Raw genomic sequence first — 15,171 nt, forward strand, 5'->3', positions numbered from 1 at the left:
TGTTAAATTTGCATCGGGGATAAAGAATATTAATTTTTTTAGATTTTACCCATAATACACCGATGTGTGTAGCACTGTATACTCAGTACTTTCGCGAGTCCTGTGAAAAAAATCACACGTATGCACATTCTACGCTATCCAGAAAAAAAAAGGATTCAGGGAAATTTCTTTTCCTATATTATTATAAGACCACAAAACCCGGATCCCTTCTGTATTGTTATACTACGGTAACACATTTTGAATTAGTGTTGTTGGTCGAACACCAATCTTGCGATGTGATACCTAGACGCATGCTACATGTTTAAAGATGCAGTAGCATGAGTTTTATTTACTGATCGTCCCACAGTTGGTCGATTTACAGACGTTTTGCACAGTTAGAAACAGCCCAGGGTTCGAGGGAACAGTGAAGAATAGCTTTTAATTGTAAAACAACTGTTCGTCTGCTTAATTCCTACTCCGTCATACAAATGACAACAAAACGCCTCCTATATTGTAACCATGGTACAACAAAGCAATTGTTGCACGCCCGAAGGGGCAACCTCGGTGCCATTTGCCCCCGAGAGTGTTCAGAACACCATGGATCCCTTCACAGCGTGCAACAAAATAATGTTCTCGGGTTCAACGGGTAGACACGCTCACACACATCGATATACTGCAGACTTTCCGAATGTGTTGATTAAATCTGTTGGTTGGTTAGTTATTGTTCACTGTTATACCATCACTGCGTTAAACTTATTTTGGCAAACATTTAAAATGTGTTGTTAAAATCGTATAATAATTATAAGAGAAGACTGATAAAATTGTGACTTTTGTGCGAGGTACCGCAAACATTAGCTCTATGTGTAACCGTGTATAATTTATAAACAAAAGCTGTAACAAATATATCCTTCTCTTACCAGTTTTCACGGTATTATGCCTTTTTCTTTCAATTGGGACAAAAATAATGATGCGATATATCAACCGATGCCCTAATTATCTTCATTTGTTTATATTGAGTATACAAACATAAATTAAAACTTGATGGACATTGAAATTTTCACACCACACACCTATCTTCAATGACTTCATCATGGTCCCATTTGTTTTGAGTTTTTCCTGTTTTCAAGGCAAACGAGAAAGAATGGTTTCCCGGTGAAGCCATACATGGAAGAAACATCTGCAGTGACTACAAGTGTTCTGTGAGACTCTGTGTATGACTCTATAGCCAGCAGTTGTCTTCATTTTATTCACAATATTTTTTATGACATTTTAAAAATTACCATGGTAATTTGCAAAAAATAAACAATTTCAAAATTAAATAAAAATGTGAATAATTATTGGCTCTTAAATCTGATTTTTATTTATTTTCAATAAACATTTCCCCTTAATATTTATAATAAAGCGTATAAATAAAAAGTGATAATTGAATCACCAAGCTGATGTTAAAATTTTAATATTTATAATAATATTGATACGACGGTTAAAACACAAATCTCAGAAAATATTAGAAAATAATGTAAGGCACATGACTTCTTTAAGCCTCTGTATTTTTTTCCAGAATGCAATTTTGTTATATGGCCTCAACATTATGAAATATTTTTGTACCTTGTAGAAATGCTTAAAATACCAAACTTTTTGCATTTACAACTGCAAATAACCAGTGGAGCCTTACGTGTTTCTAAGTGCTTGGCAGATAAAAACCACACAATTTGTATCCAGGGACTGTTTACATCGCGCACAGAGAGGTAAAAGATTTGCCACGATTTTAGGGAAACCTTGAAAATAGGACCTCCTACGATACATTACAAAAAGAACCAGTGTGAGCATTTTGCAAATTTTTCAAAATTTACGTTGTTTAGATCATTGTTAAAAGGGCTGGGTACTTTTTGTAACACAAAACACACTATCCACAGATTTACATTAAACTTACACAGTTTGAAGATAATGATTGTAGAAAGCTTACCTTAAAATATTATTTGCTTAGGTGCTGTACAGATTTTGAGTTGAGAAAAGAGTAAAGCAATGTCCCCCCCAAAAAAAATAGTTTTCGTTTCAACTTTAGCATGTAAAATGTATTTATCAGTTTTGGTATAAATACCATAACTGGTTTTAATCATTTATACTAGTAATGGTAGTTATACCAAAAACTGGTAAAAATACGTTTTACATTGCTAAAATTATTTTCGTGACTAGTTTGACTAAATTCTTCAAAACTACAGCACCTCGGCAGGTAATACTTTTAAGAAAAGCTTTCTACCATCATTATCTTCAAACCGTGTATGTTTATTAACGTAAATCTATGGACATTGTGTTTTGTGTCCCACAAAGATAACCCCAATTCTACATAAATAATATGTAAACTGCTCACAAAAAGTAAGGAAACTTTTTTCAATCTAGTATATTTGTTATTATTTAATACTCTCTTTGTATATGGTATATATCAATGCAAAGCTGAACTGTTCCTCTTTAAAATGATACCACATTTGCAATGATTACATGTTGCTGGACTTGGCTACATGAATAACAATGAGGCAAAGTCACAAATCAAATGTGCCAAAATTACCGTTGTCTGTGAATGGTCAATAGGTAATGCTCATTAATCAAACCGATCAAGCTTTTCAGAACCATTACACAGTGATTTTCACCAGTGAGCTCATCGGACACAATTTACCCTCATCTCATGAAAAACACCTTGTTTGATGGGTATTTGCAAGACGATATTCTACAGCCGGATGCAGTCCCATACTTGCAGACTTTGGACCAAACTCAATCTTTGAAGATGACAACGCTCGCCCCCCTCGAGCCCGACTGGTGACTGACTACCTGAAAAATGTTGGGGTGCACCGGATGGATTGGCCCGCTAACAGTCCAGACCTGGATCCCATGGAACATCTGTGGGACCAGCTTGGCCTCGTTGTCCGCGCCAGAACCACCAACACATCAACTGTGGCTGACCTAACCAGGTTCCTTCTTGAAGAATTGAACGCCAATTCCTCATCATCAGCGCATCACAAGACTTGTGTGCAGCATGAGAAGAAGGTGCCAGGCTGTCATCAACGCCTTCGGATCATCCACTCGTTACTGAACTTTTTGTATCAATAAAGTGTATTAAGATCAGTAAGTTGTCTTGCTCTATACCAAATTTCTTGTCTCAATCAAGTGGATTAAGATCAGTAAGTTGTCTTGCTTGTTTGAATTACAGTGTCATGTCATACAGTAACACAAAAATATTGCTAATTTTGGCACATTTGATTTGTGACTTTGTCTCATTCTCATTAACGTGGTCAAGTCCAGCAACATGTAATCATTGCAATTGTGGTATCATTTTAAAGAGGAAGAGTTCAGCTTTGCAATGATACATACCATATACAAAAAGAGTATTAAATAATAACAAATATACTGGATTGAAAAATGTTTCCTTCCTTTTTGTGAGCAGTTTATATAAAGAATAAGTGTAAGCATGTTTTGATCAATGTTAAGGCGTGTTGGATTGCGCAAAATACCTTTAGTTTTGGATTGGGTTGCTATGATACAATCGCATTTTATCTTGAGTAGCTTCTTCTCCTTTTATCCTGTACCTCAGTCAGTCTCTAGTTCCAATTCACCTTTTTGTTCCGTCCTATAGGTCGTAACTACTATCCTAGTATTCTTTATTATCTTTGCTCAATAGACCTTCTTTGTAATTACTTGTATGTGATTTCGCATTGTGGAAATAAATGTCGACTTGTATTAGAATGAGTTGAGTTGATAATAAAGTTGAGTTGAATTTTACAAGGTTGCCCATATGTACGGAGTCCGTGCAGGATGATACGCATGCACACACAGTGACCGACTCCGCACCTGGACTCGATTCGTGTTTGAATGTACATGTAGACTGCTGTGTACTGCGTGTTCGTGTATGCTGTCCGTGCAGACTCTGCGGATGTGGACCTGACTGGCGTGCATGAATGCAATGGGGATAGTCCAAGACGGCATCCGTGCTCAAACTCCCCATACGCATCTCCTAATATTCTAGCCTGACGTCACCATTTAACCTAGAACGAGGTCATCGGCGCGGCCATTGTAAATGAGATCGAGCGTCTGGTACTGGTGGTGGCGTGACGTGTATGGCAAGCCTTTTCCACTTGTGCTCCCAAACTTTGGAACGCTCTACCTAACAACATCAGGCGCTGTAGTTCACTTCCATTGTTTAAAAACATGCTTAAGACATGCTTATAAACACTGTTTTTCGCCGATAAACAGAGTTTATCGAGATAAACTTAGTTTATCAACTGATAAACACTGTTTATCGAAAAACTGTGTTTATCAAGCGATAAACACAGTTTTTCGAAGTGATAAACAGAGTTTTTCGATAAACACTGTTTATCAAGTGATAAACACGGTTTATCGAAAAACAGTGTTTATCGGGTCGATAAACACAGTTTTTCGATAAACACAGTTTATCACTTGATAAACAAGGTTTTTTGATAAACATAGTTTTTCGATAAACACAGTTATGCGCCAACGCCAAATGCTCATTAATTCGATAAACTCTGTTTATCACTTGATGAAGAGTTTTTCGATAAACTATGTTTATCATTTGATAAACACAGTTTGGGCGATAAACAGAGTTTTTCGATAAACACTGTTTATCAAGTGATAAACACGGTTTATCGAAAAACTGTGTTTATCGACCCGATAAACACTGTTTTTCGATAAACCGTGTTTATCACTTGATAAACAGTGTTTATCGAAAAACTCTGTTTATCACTTCGAAAAACTCTGTTTATCGCTTGATAAACACAGTTTTTCGATAAACAGTGTTTATCAGTTGATAAACTAAGTTTATCTCGATAAACTCTGTTTATCGGCGAAAAACAGTGTTTATCGAGATAAACTAAGTTTATCAATTGATAAACAGAGTTTTTCTCGAAAAACAATGTTTATCGGTCGATAAACAGTGTTTATCGGCGATAAACTTAGTTTATCGACGATAAACACTGTTTATCGAATTATTGGGCATATGGCTTGCCATAGACGTGCGCCGATGGCCTCATTGTGGGTTAGAATGGTGGCATCATGCATGAATATGAAGAGAAGCATATTGCAATCAATAGTATACACAAATTAGAGATGTAAGTGTAGTTTGATTTGCAGGATGAAATCGTATGTTTCTTTGTATTTTCACAAGCCTCTGTGATCTTGATGAAATGGCGGTATAATAGATTTTTTTGATTGCATGGGGAGGGGTTGAGGGGTGGGGGGGTGGGGCGGCTGAGGATGGGTTGGCAATATTGGTTTATATGGAGAAACAAGTGCTATCAAATGCAGCAGTATAGACGATGTGACCTGTGACATCACATGTTTACAAAAGAGCCACAGAGCCTTGACTACCTGCAGGCACGATTTGTACACAGCCTTATGGAAGACATCATAAAATCTTATTATTTTGTGGAGATTGCACAGGCTAATTCTTATCAATATTGGGTAATGCACTAAGCCTACAGAGTGCTTATATGAAAAGCTGCCAGATTGATGGAATTATTACTTCTTTCTGTTATAAATTCAAAATGAAGCAAATATTTCAAAATGCATTTTTCCGTGTTTTTGGGGAAAAGGGTTTACTTTTGAGACAGCACTGTTACATCAGGATACAATTGTCCAAGTTTTCCTTACCAGAAATAAAAAGAATTTTTTTTGGCCCTATTCAAAACCGAAAGGAAAATATTCTCCCGAAAAAAAAATGAAATTTTGAGGGAAAAAATATGGTAAAAATGTTGATTTTGCAAGTTCTAAAAACATACTCTAATGCACGTTATAAACATGATTTGTTGTCTCAAGTAAAGCCAAGTCGATAATTTGTAGTGATGGAAAAGGTTTTATGAAATATTTGTGTGTTTCGGTGGGGTGGAGCTGTAAATTTAACTAAAAAAACCGTTTTTTTGGACCCCCAAATCGGCCTAAATTGACATTAACACAAATGAACTGTTACCATGGCAACGTGTTATATTATGATTTGAAATGTTAATGTTGTTTATTTGGACCCCAATTCCCGACCATCCACAAAGTATTAGAAAAATATTCCTTTCTGCTTAAATGTGGACACATATGTCAATATTATGTGAAATAACCCTAAAAAAGGCATTTTTCACGTTTTGGGTAAAAAAGTCTAGATTTGAGGCAGTATTGTCACAACAGGATAGAATTGCCCAAGTTTTTCTCACCAGATATGAAAATACCAATGTTGGCCCTAACCACTGCCGAAAGGAGAATTTTCTGAGCCCCCTGGCAAGTTGACATTTTGGGGTCAAAAAATAGGATAAAAATGGCGATTTTGCAAGTTCTAAAAACATACTGTAATAAACGATGCAAAAATGGCACAAGGGTGATATTTAAAGCAATAATTTGTTTTCTAAAGGAAGGCCAAGGATGATACTTTGTAGTGATTTACAAGGTTTTTTGAAATAATTTTGCATTTTGGTGGGGTGGAGTTGTATATATGAGCTAAAAAAACAGTTTTTCAGACCCCAAAATCGGCCTAAAATGGCCAAAAAACAAAATGAGCCGTTATCATGGCAACAGGCTATATATGGAACTGAAAATGCAGTTTTGTTTACTTGCACCCCAAGGACCTTCCACCCACAAAGTATTAAAAAAAATTCATTTTTTGACCGTGAGCAAAATATGTCAACTATTTACCTGAACTGACTCTTAATACGCGGCGTCAGAAACATATAATAATAATAATTGGCGATTTAGTATTTTGTAATGAGAGGGTGTGTGGTGTCTTAATTGGGCCAGTTGAAAAAAAGAAAGAAAAACAAGAAGACAATTGAGATTTTTCTGTACGGGATGCAAGCAGATAAAATAGTCGCAAACAGTGTTCATGTTTTGTGTGGTCAACCATTTAATGAAGTAACATGTAAGAGCCAGTTTGAAGTAGTAACAAGCCACGCAATTGACAGCATGTAAACACATTAAATTTTGGTTGTTACAGCCGAGAGACCAGCTGTTGCGTTTTTTAATTTTTTTTACAGAATATGACTTCATTTTAGGAGGAAATATTTCACCGGGAAAACGAGTTTTAGACTGAACTTCAGAACCAGGTAGCTACCAGACTAAGATGCACCAGTGAATAAAGGTGCTTAAAGGCAGTAGACACTGTTGGTAATTACTCAAAATAGTTATTAACATAAAACTTTACTTGTTAACGAGTAATGGGGAGAGGTTGATAGTATAACACATTGTGAGAAACGGCTCCCTCTTAAGTGCCATGGTTTTCCATAAAGAAGTATTCACGAATTTGATTTCGATACCTCAAATTTAGAATTTGAGATCTCGAAATCAACCATCTAAACGCACACAACTTCGTTATGTTGTATATAAAATTGAGATACAACAAGTGAGAAGGTCTTTAGCAACTTCCAATAATGTCCACTGTCTTTTACACAAATTACATAAATTTCTCATGATTTAGATCTCAACACATTTGTTCCCGTAGGTCATGTAGAGATTTCAATGCGGGCAGAACAAAGGAAACACCGGGGTAAAAGTTATCATGGGAGTAGTGGTCTTTTATGTTTTAGCAATTGTACTTATTATTTCAACTTAATCATTTTTTTCCCCAGAGTGTGAAGACAAACAGGTATCCAGGGTGATTTATGCATATATTTATAACGTCCAAAGCGCAGTTTTGGAAAAGAGGTTGTTTCGATCCCCACGGCGCGTCCTATTACTTTTTTAAATTACATAGTGCGCTAAAGGCGAGACTGACGTCACACAACCTCGCATTTTCTTCTGGCGACGTCAGCGCTCGCTCTTACACCTTAAACTAAAAATACAGCCGTGTAGCCCATTATGCGCCAACAATTCATTGAGATTTGTGGAAATTTGAGGGACACATTTTAATTCCTTGCTCACTGCTCAAATGATTTCTTGTAAGACACAAACAACTATTTAAAAAATCATTAGAAATGTACTGGTTTTTAAACATAAAGCCACTGTACACCTTAAATACTTGTCGAAGACCAGTGTTTCCACTTAGTGTCTCCCAACATATGCATAAGATAACTAATCTGTGAACATCTTGGCTCAATGGTCGTCGAAGTGTGCTTTCAGATGCAAATAAAAGGCTTCAGATCTGAAGTTTTTAAGGGGAAAGAAATTATCGCTTTTACACAAACTAAACTTCACAGGGAGCCGTTTCTCACAGTGTTTTATTATCAATAGTTTTTTCAAATAAATTTGGATGCTACCAATTATTGTGGATAATTACCAAGTGTCCAAGATAAACAGCGTTTATTTTTTCATTACGATATAAATAGCACTATTCCAGTCTATAAATGAATTATTGATGCATCTCCGAATATGAAATTACCGATTTATGAACTCCCTGTTCGCCTCAGCTGAGACTAAAGCAATAAATTGGTACAGTGCCTCACCGAGCCAGACGTATACGTTATAGCATTAAAATCTATCAGACGAAAATAAAGAAGAAAAACGATGCACTACTTGTAGCGACTCCGGGGTACAGCATGCTCTTGAAATTTTGTCAAATTGTTATTAATCAAAATAACTGTTAGCATAAAACTTACTCGGTAAAAAGCAATGGAGAGTTGATGATAGTATAAGACATTATGAGAAACTATTCCCTCTGGAGTAACGTAGTTTTCGAGAAAGAAGCAATTTTCTACTAAAATATTTGAATTTGATTAAGAGAACTCAGAATTATATTTCGACGTCCCGAAATCAAGTATCTGAAAGCGCACAACTTCGTGTGACAATGGTGTTTTTTCTTCCACTATTAATTATTATTATTTTTTTTTCTTCTCTTGATTCCGTTTATTCACACTCAAAAATATCTCATCATTCACAAACAAGACACTTCAAAACTTATTTACAAATTAAAGGAATGAAAGTAATTAATATATTCCATTATTAAGTATCTCGCAAATTCAACGACCCATTCACATTTTCAGAATACTCAAAGAATTTACAATATCACACTTATTGTAAACAAAGTTCACATGGTCTATAGCCAGCAGTTTAAATAATGGAACCGTATAATGCTTGGCATTATCTTGTTTCTAAGCACTGGCGAGATTGTGTATTATTACATGCAGATGTACACCTTGTAATGGAATGAGCGGAAAGTGATTAAAGCAACGAAACAATTCTTCCGGATCGTGTGTCTCGAGGGAAGATTTTATATTAATGCCGTCTTTGACCGAAGACAACTAGAGTCAAAAAAGTACACGCCACAATTCATTTATGATAACGTGTGTGTAATAGTCCGTCATTGTTTGCATGGTTTCACTTGTGTTTGTTTAGTCTTTTTTATCTGAAAGTGTTTTTTTTTGATGTATCAGCTTTTTAAAAGCAGTGGACACTATTGGTAATTACTCAACATATTTATTAGCATAAAACCTGACTTTTGTAACGAGTAACGGGAAGCTGTAGAATAAAACATTGTGAGAAACGGCTCCCTTTGAAGTGACATAGTTTTCGAGAAAGAAGTAATTTTCTCCACGAATTTGATTTCGAGACCTCAGATTAAGATATTAAGGTCTCGAAACCAAGTATCTGAACGCACACAACTTCATGTGACAAGGGTGTTTTTTCTTTCATTGTTTGCTCGCAACATTGACGACCAATTGAGCTGAAACTACACAGGTTTGTTATTTTATGCCTATGTTGAGATACACCAAGTGAGAAGACTGGTCTTTGACAATTACCAATAGTATCCATTGTCTTTAAAGCTTCTGTGGAGCTTTACTTCTTACTGCACGAGCACCGTATGAAAACAACTAACTGACATGGTTCGTTCTCTCAAAACTCAAAACGCGGAATGTTTTCTTTGATACGATCTTGTGTGGCCCTGCGTCCTACAGACACAACGAATAAATTCCGCTCCAGCCAGCATTTACCGAAACCACATATTAAAGTCAGTGGACACTATTGGTAATTACTCAAAATAGTTATTAGCATAAAACCTTTCTTGGTGACGAGTAATGGGGAGAGGTTGATGGTATAAAACATTGTGAGAAACGGCTCCCTCTGAAGTGCCATAGTTTTCGAGAAAGAAGTAATTTTCCACGTATTTGATTTCAAGACCTGAAGTTTAGAACTTGAGGTCTCGAAATCAACCATCTAAACGCACACAACTTCATGTGACAAGGGTGTTTCTTCTTTCATTATTATCTCGCAAGTTCGATGACCGATTGAGCTCAAATTTTCACAGGTTTGTTATTGTATGCATACGTTGAGATACACCAACGTGTGAAGGCTAGTCTTTGACAATTACCAATAGTGTCCACTGCCTTTAAATTCTGTCTGACCCATATTTCGTTCTACTTCACCAATAGATTCTGCTTTATTAAAAGCAGCAAGTAGTAACCACCATTAGATTTCCAGTTGCCATAGTTACACCGACAATGATGACCTTTTAATAGCAAAAAAGAAAAGAAAAAAGAAAATCTATCGGCGTGTGATGTAGAAAGTATGCCTACGCACTCTTTACAGATCTTATAACCGCTCAATTTTTCTGGCCCGTCTGGTCCCAAAGGACACGGTAAATCGCTCTAAAAGGATAACGTTTCCCCTGGCAGTGCGTCATTATGAATTATTCAAAGGCATGGTCATACGCTCTATGTATAATCAACCCGCACTCTGTAGATTATCATGAATTATTCATAAGTCGAGCTTTTGTGGAGGCTGATGAAGAATGCACTTTGTTTTATTAATTTTTTATAGATAACAACAACTGAAACACTAAACTCAGTTGGAATTATAGTTCAGCCCCCAATTATAACAGTTTAATTTTTGGTTACAATAATGAGGGCTACATTTTAAGCCGTGTTCGCATTGGACTAATGAATGAACACAGACTAATGCTACTCTCACACTTGGGCGAATATTCTTGCAAATATGAATATTTTAGGCATTCGGTTTACCAATGCTTATGAAAATCGATGGCGAATTACCATCTTCAATACATTCGCTGAAATCTAGGAAGCGCTTCGTATTGCTGCTCTCACAGAGTGGCGAATGTTCTTGCGAAGATGAATACTTTGAACTTCGCGTTGAATTCGTCCAAAATGGCGGTTGGATAGTGAATATTTTCATCTCAGTCTCACCCCTCGATCGTCTCAGTCGGCCCTCTCCTTACCAATATCTTACGAATATATAACAAAATGCTCACTAACGCTTGCCAATGCCTTTACGAACGTTGCCAACGCTTACGCACGCTTTACCAACGTAACCAATGCTAACGAAAAAATGATGGCAAATGACCGTCTTCGCAATATTCGCTGAAAGTTAGAAACCGGTATCTAAGTTTACCGATCTTCGTAAAGCCCGGTTCATACTTCATGCGAATGCGTAGCGAATTTGACGCGAATTTGACGTCAGGGCAACCCTTCTTTCGCAGCGATATTTGCAATTGAGTCGAGCAGATGGGCACTGCGAATTTGTGACGTCAACATTCGCTTCGCATTCGCACTCGCATTTGCAGGAAGTATGAACCGGGCTTAAAGCCATTATACACTTTCAGTAAACGGTATTGTCCAAGTCCCACACTTCGTGTATCACAACTTATGCATAAAACAACAAACCAGTGAAATTTTAGGCTCAATCGGTCATCGGAGTCGGGAGAAAATAACGGGAAAACCCACTTTTGTTTCCGTGCGTTTCGCTGTGTCATGACATGTGTTTAAAATAAATCCGTAACTCTCGCTATCGAGAATTGATATTGTTTTAATGTTTTCTCAAAAAGTAAAGCATTTCATGGAACAATATTTCAAGAAAAGTCTTTCACCATTACCTTCTGTAAACCCTGTAAGTTGTTTGTCAATCTGTGAACTTTTTTTCTGTACCGAAAGTGTATAATGGCTTTAAGGAGGTGAGGAATAATTTGTGAACGTTCCGAATTTGTTACCAACGCTTACGACGAAGACACGGCAAATGTTGGGAAGTTTGAGCGATTGTTCAACATTTTTGTTCGCAAGCACATGCGCTATACATGATCTCCCTAGTGTGAGAGTAGCATAAATGAAGATGATGATGATTTTAGGTTATATATAAAGCATAGTCTACGGTAATGTCTGACTAGTGATCATTCGTTTTACACGTTCAAAGCACCGTCGCACGTCCAGATCTTGCCAATGCCCAATCACAAGCTCGATACTGAAGGCTCCGCCCTACTCGGACCGTTGTCTTTGTTAAACGCTATACATATTCATGTTATTCAATAGAGCAGGAGAGCTGGAGGCATGTGTAAGCCCCAGGGAAATTCTCTTATTGTCTGCTCCTTGTAAAGCATGCAGGTAGCGGACAATCACTCATGCAACAATAGCCTATACAGTATAATACCACTACTTGTGAGCTCAATCCAACATGTGCAAGTCCCTTTGGTTGTGCAGTTGGAGTCTAACAATGTAGGTGTGCTCAACTTGTAAAGAGAAAGTCTGCTGTTCACATTCAAATAAGATTACGTTCGTCTGTGATGATATTCAGGTCGACTGTTCACATTCAAATAAGATAACGTTCATCTGTAATGATATTCAGGACTGCTGTTCACATTCAAATAAGATAACGTTCATCTGTAATGATATTCAGGACTGCTGTTCACATTCAAATAAAATTACGTTCATCTGTTATGATATTCAGGACTGCTGTTCACATTCAAATACGATTACGTTCATCTGTAATGATATTCAGGACTGCTGTTCACATTCAAATAAGATTACGTTCATCTGTAATGATATTCAGGACTGCTGTTCACATTCAAATAAGATAACGTTCATCTGTAATGATATTCAGGACTGCTGTTCACATTCAAATAAGATAACGTTCATCTGTAATGATATTCAGGACTGCTGTTCACATTCAAATAAAATTACGTTCATATGTTATGATACTCAGGACTGCTGTTCACATTCAAATAAGATTACGTTCATCTGTAATGATATTCAGGACTGCTGTTCACATTCAAATAAGATTACGTTCATCTGTAATGATATTCAGGACTGCTGTTCACATTCAAATAAGATAACGTTCATCTGTAATGATATTCAGGACTGCTGTTCACATTCAAATAAGATTACGTTCGTCTGTAATGATATTCAGGACTGCTGTTCACATTCAAATAAGATTACGTTCATCTGTAATGATATTCAGGACTGCTGTTCACATTCAAATAAGATAACGTTCATCTGTAATGATATTCAGGACTGCTGTTCACATTCAAATAAGATAACGTTCATCTGTAATGATATTCAGGACTGCTGTTCACATTCAAATAAGATTACGTTCATCTGTAATGATATTCAGGACTGCTGTTCACATTCAAATAAGATTACGTTCATCTGTAATGATATTCAGGACTGCTGTTCACATTCAAATAAGATAACGTTCATCTGTAATGATATTCAGGACTGCTGTTCACATTCAAATAAGATTACGTTCGTCTGTAATGATATTCAGGACTGCTGTTCACATTCAAACAAGATTAATTGGTCACTTACAAAATTATATTCCTTTTTTCTTCTCTTTTTAAACCCTACTTTGTGTGATCACTACTGGATTTTGGAGATTCAATCCAACATGTGAGTGATATGAATATGGTGTTTTTGTGTTTGCACATAATAACAGTAAGTAAGGACGCTGGAGTATCAGCTTTAACAGTTATACATAAATCTTTTTGTTATTCGGCCACAGTGACACCCAACATGCTTCGACCATCAGCCCCTTCTTAACATACATTTCTTTGCAAAATAGTTTAAGAGGGTACTTAAAAATAATTACAAAATGTTCCCCTTTTCGCTTTTTCCTTTGGTTAAATTTGGCTGGGCATTAGTTGACAACAGCAATTCTTAGTAAATCTTTCCTTAATAATGAATGCTAACACTACACTGTCTTGTGAGTGATTGTCCGCTACCTGCATGCTTTACAAGGAGCAGACAATAAGAGAAATTTCCTGGGGCTTACACATGCCTCCAGCTCTCCTGCTCTATTGAATAACATGGATATGTAAAGCGATTAACAAAGATAACGGTCCGAGTAGGGTGGAGCCTTCAGTATCGAGCTTGTGATTGGGCATTGGCAAGATCTGGACGTTCGACGGTGCTTTGAATGTGTAAAACGAATGATCACTACTGCTGCCGATGTCACCGTTATGTTCTTCATTCATTTGCACGATAACAAATATAACAGTTTAGTCCCAAATATGCATTCTCCACCAATATTTCGCAAATGTTGTCCATGAATTTACTATGGGACTTGAGGTATTGCAGTGTGAGGTATCAAAAATATATAATTATTTGGTTTGAGGTAACACCATGTGTATATCTACTTGCTAGGTAGATTCTTTTGAGAACTAGTCATGCTTCATTTTCGACTACCGCGGAGTAGATTTTATGAATTTGTGGTGAGACTAAATCATTCCTGAAAAAACCTGTCGTGCGTTAAACTTGAAAATGGAACTAGGGTAGAAAAAAAAATCGACCGGGACTACTACCTCTGCTCTAGTGGATCGAGGGTAAATCTCGTAATTAACTTCACTACTGCGGAGTGATGTATTATTTGTCTCAACGTTTCGACTAGCTTGCTTAAGTCATCGTCAGGAGACTGAAGAGGGTGTGAGGTGTTGGCCAAATTTATAGGGTTCACAGGTTTCAGTGTAGAGTCAGGCAGTTTCATCTTGTTCGAGTCCCGCTTTGGTAACTTGGCAAGCTTCAACAGTTGGTGTTGGTTAAAAGTGATTTGACATAGTAACTCACTGGTATATCAGATGCCTGTCATTCGATTCCCTTTATAACATCGATAAATCCTGTCGAGTTGGGTTTATTGTGTGAGACGTTTTACCCATAAGTGGGTGTAAAATCTTAGTCAAGTGTGTGCGAGGTTGTAGGTAGGGAAACCTGGAGAGGGCGGAGCGGTTTGTCTGGTGTTTGAATCTTTGGCTGTCAAAAGAATCTCGGGCACTTCGAGGCTGCAGGCCTAAGATGTTTGTATGGCAGTGCTACGGTTCAGGGAGAGGAGCTTTGCAGCCAGCTTCCTTTCTACTTACGTGAGTCGGGCTATTCATTAGGCAGACATATGTTTCGGTGTCTACGGAACTTTGAACCTTTCGATGATATTCAGTGCGGTTCATTACAACAGTGGCATTACCCTTTTCAGCCTTCAGGATGTGTATTGAGAGATCCCGGCGTAGGT

The sequence above is a fragment of the Asterias amurensis genome, chromosome 2 (genome assembly GCF_032118995.1).
Source record: "Asterias amurensis chromosome 2, ASM3211899v1".
NCBI lineage: Eukaryota > Metazoa > Echinodermata > Asteroidea > Forcipulatida > Asteriidae > Asterias > Asterias amurensis.